The sequence below is a fragment of the Elaeis guineensis genome, chromosome 3 (assembly GCF_000442705.2).
Source record: "Elaeis guineensis isolate ETL-2024a chromosome 3, EG11, whole genome shotgun sequence".
Lineage (NCBI taxonomy): Eukaryota > Viridiplantae > Streptophyta > Magnoliopsida > Arecales > Arecaceae > Elaeis > Elaeis guineensis.
In genome coordinates, this window is record NC_025995.2 from 126,234,896 (window position 1) to 126,239,805 (window position 4,910).

Genomic DNA, 4,910 nt, shown 5'->3' on the forward strand with positions numbered 1-4,910 from the left:
GGTCTAGAATTGTGAATTAAGACCTAAGACAATTGCATAAACTTGTGGGTCAATGGGTTAGATGAATTAGGTCCATAATTGAGTTAGACCTAAGGTTAGTTTAAAAAATGGACTAAATGGAGTAATTGGTCAAATCTAATCAAAAGTTGAATTAGATTAGGTCAAGGATACTCTAGACTCAACTTCAATAGTTGTAGTTGAATGGGTCCATGTCTTTAACTAGACCAAGATGGACTTAAATCATGGCTACGCGGTGGAGCCCTATTTACTAAGTTGATCAAAATTAAAACTAATGAACCGATTGGTGTCTAAGGTAAGTTCGGCAGTTTTGACCAGTGGTTCTTAAGCGGGAGCTACTCGCATTGATTCAATCATTGACGAGTTAATGGCAAATCCCCACCACTGATCTCACTTACCTGGCCAATCTGGTAAGTTAGATTTTGATTAGATCACTTGGTGATTAGAGCTCACCCATGTCATTAGGTAAATCAGTGTGACTGATTTAGGTGCTCCTAATGCCAGCTTTAATTAAATCCTTTTTTAATCTGACTTGGTGAAGTCAGTGGGAGGATTGAAATTGGTTGGATGATTTCTTCTCTACTATTCTTTAATAAAATCTTAAAAATTATTAGGTCCCTAAAATGATTAAGTTATAATGATAACTAAGTCATAGCCTCCCATTAAGTGAGTGATAATGAGTCCATTAGTTCAATGATCATTGGAGGCCCAAAGGCCTGGTGCTCATTGGCTAATGAAATTATTATTCATAATATGATAATTTGATTGAGTCTTTCTGATGGTGGTTAGGTTGGCCGGCCAAAGTCGGGCCTGATCATTTATTGGTCTGATTCACTAAATTAAGTCATGTTAATGGTTGGACCTAACCAGATCTTTTCAGTGGAGGCCAAAGCCTACTGATTAGGTTCTGGGACAAAATCAATTACTAGAAGTTGTTTAGAGAAACAACTGGTTAAGAACCTACCCATAGATGCACATGGGTTGACCAACCAAAGTTGGGCTCGTGTGTAGTCTGTGTGGATTCTAGTACCCATTAAGAAATTAAAGTAATTCTTCGAATTGGAGGATGAGGCTACCAGTTCGTAAAAATATTGGAAAAAACTTTAGACTAAAATTCAAGTCTTTAGTATTAATTTATGTACTAATAGAGGTCTCGTTTTCCTTTAAGCAGCTATGGCCACTACCCTGTCGCTCCAGTCATTATTAGATAATGACAAGCTCATGGGATCCAATTTCGATAGCTGGTATCGAAAATTGAAAATCATCCTTGAGCATGAGCGGATCCTTTATGTAGTAACGGATCCAGCACCTGAGGAGCCAGCTCCGAACGCTAGTAAGGCGATCCGAGATACTTACTTGAAGTGGCTCAATGACCGCACCACCGTTCGATGTATTATGCTGGCAGCAATGAATGACGAGTTCAGCCGAAGGTTTGAGAACGCCCAGCCACAGGAGATGCTTCAAATGTTGAATGACTCCTTTGGCATGCCTGACGATGTTGAAAGGCACAAAACTAGTTGTGCCATTTTCAATGCTCGGATGAGGGATGGGGCCTCAGTCACTGATCATGTACTATACATGATCGAGATGATTGAGCACCTAAGCAAATTGGGCTTTCCTCTGCACGAGCAGCTCGGTAAGGATGCGATCCTTAATTCCTTGTCCAAGTCCTTCCTCCCATTCCTTACTCATTTTCGAATGACAAAGCCTGCAGTAAACTACCACAAATTGTTGGGGTTGCTGCAGAACTTTGAGAAGGATCACCAACTCCATAAGGAGTCGGTGAATGTAGTGGGAGGATCTTCTTCTCGTCGTCAACCCTTTGGGAAGGGGAAGAAGAACAAGAAGAAGAAAAATAAGAAGGTGCAATCTCATGCTGGGACAGTAGCACGGGGTCAGACCAAGAAGCGCAAGCACGACCAGAGCCAGGCGGAGTGCTTCTTTTGCAAGAAGCACGGACATTGGAAGAGGAACTGTCCTCAATACATTGCCTCCCTGGACCCGAACAGGCCAAAGAAGAAGCAAGGTAATTATATGATAACTCCTTGCAACTTTTCGATTTGTGATACTACTGCCTCGGTATTGGATACCGGAAGCCCTTATCATATTTGTAATTCGATGCAGGGTCTGCAGGTCAGTAGGAGATTTGATGAAGGCGAGAGGTTCCTGAATGTTGGAGATGGAAGCAAAGTTCCAGTTCTAGCTTTAGGAATCATGAGTCTTGTAATCAATTCTCGTAATGTAATTCTGAGTGAATGTCACTATTGTCCAAATTTTTTATTAAATATTATTTCTGTAGGCCTTTTGGCCATGTACGGTTATGATTTTTTAATAAAAAAAAATATTTATAATATCATTTTGAATGGTGTTACAATATTTGTTGGATAATTAAATAATAGAATTTACTTATTATCACAGCCTGTTAATGTGGTTCAAAAATTCGGTAAATACTCTAGAATAGATAATGTGTCAGAAGTCTACCTTTGGCACTGTAGGCTAGGTCATATCAATAAGAACAGGATAAACAGGTTGGCTCAAGAAGGAATTCTTGAAGTTAGTGATTGTGAATCACTTCCAACCTGTGAGTCCTGTCTTCTTGGGAAGATGACCAAGTCACCTTTTACTGGAAAAGGTGAGCGAGCCAGTGAACTCTTAGGTCTGGTACATTCTGATGTATGTGGACCCATGAGCTCAAGTGCAAGAGGTGGATTTTTCTACTTCATAACCTTCACAGACGACCTATCTAGGTATGGGTATGTCTATTTAATGAAGCATAAGTCAGAATCATTTGAAATGTTCAAACTATTCCGAAATGAGGTAGAAAAATAAACTGGAAAGTGTATTAAAACTCTTCGATCTGATCGAGGAGGTGAATACCTTTCCAATGAGTTTCTGACGTATCTAGGGAAGAATGAGATTCTCTCTCAGTGGACTCCTCCTGGAACACCACAGCATAATGGTATGTCTGAAAGGAGGAATCAGACCCTGTTAGACATGGTTCGATCCATGATGGGGTTTGCTGGTCTGCCGATCTCCCTCTGGGGATATACGCTCGAATCGGCTTGTTACCTTCTAAATAGAGTTTCGAGTAAGTCTGTAGCCAAAACGCCATATGAGATATGGATAGGACGTAAGCCAGTACTCTCGCACCTTAGGGTTTGGGGGTGTCCGGCTTATGTTAAACGTTTAATTACAGACAAGCTTGAACCTAGGTCTGACAAGTGTAATTTTATAGGGTACCCAAAAGAGACCAAAGGGTATTATTTCTACCTTGCTGATGAGCAAAAGGTGTTTGTCAGTCTTAAGGCAATCTTTTTAGAAAAGGAGTTCCTTAGTGACGAAACTGTTGCCTCTAAAGTCGAACTTGACGAAGTTCGACAGGTGAAAAAATCGACACATGTTACTGAACCTGAACCGGATTTGATTAGATCAGATCCGGAGCCCATTGATTATGCACCCTTAAGACAGTCTGGTAGAGTACCACATCAACCGGACAGATACTATGGTTTCTTGGTCCGGGATGGTGATCCTGTCGAACTTGATGAAAACGATGAGGATCCGATCACCTACATGGATGCAATGCAGAGACCTGACTCTGAGAAATGGCTAGAGGCCATGAAATCCGAAATGGAGTCCATGAAGGTCAACGATGTGTGGACATTGGTTGACCCACCCGAAGGAGTAAAACCCATAGGGTGTAAGTGGGTCTTCAAAAGGAAGAGGGGCGCAGACGGAAAGGTGGAGACCTATAAAGCTCGTCTGGTTGCCAAGGGATATCGTCAACGTTATGGTATAGACTATGATGAGACGTTTTCTCCTATGGCAATGCTCAAATCCATTCGGATTATGCTTGCGATAGCTGCCCATCTGGACGATGAAATCTGGCAGATGGATGTGAAGACAGCTTTCCTAAACGGAGAGCTGGATGAAGAGGTGTATATGATACAACCTGAAGGGTTCACATCCACAGATGAGTCTAAGGTGTGCAAGCTACAGAGGTCCATTTATGGACTTAAGCAGGCATCTCGGAGTTGGAACACACGTTTTGATAGGACGATCAAAACGTATGGCTTCGTTAAGAACGGAGAAGAGCCCTGCATTTATAAGTGGGCTAATGGTCCAGTAGTAGTATTTCTTGTATTGTATGTGGATGACATTCTCTTAATCGGAATGATGTCCCTGCATTACAGGGAATAAAGATTTGGGCTATCGTCACAGTTCTCCATGAAGGATCTGGGGAGAAGCTTCCTACATCCTAGCGATGAGGATCTATAGGGATAGATCCAAAAAGTTGCTTGGCTTATCCCAGTCCACGTACATTGATACTATGCTGAAAAGGTTCAGCATGGAAAATTCCAAGAAAGGCTATCTACCGATAGGCCATGGAATTTCTCTCTCGAAGAGGGATTGTCCGACAACACCTCAAGAGAGAGAGCGTATGGGTAGGAATTCCATATGCCTTCGGCAGTGGGATCTATCATGTACGCCATGACATGTACATGACCAGATGTGGCATACTCACTAGGGGTAGTGAGTAGATACCAATTCTGATCCAGGAGAGAATCACTGGAAGGTTGTTAAAACCATCCTGAAGTATTTAAGAAATACTAAGGACCAGTGGCTTATATATGGTGAATCGGACTTGAGACTTATAGGACTTACAGACTCTAGTTTTCAGTCTGATCGCGATGATAGCAAGAGTGTGTCAGGATTTATTTTTACCCTTAATGGTGGGGCTGTCTGCTGGAAGAGTTCCAAGCAGCACACTGTGGCTGATTCAGTATGCGAGGCGGAGTATATTGCTGCATCAGATGCTGCCAAAGAAGCGGTGTGGCTGAGGAAATTCATCACCGAGCTCGGAGTAGCACCCTCCCTTGTTGGTCCAGTTCTGC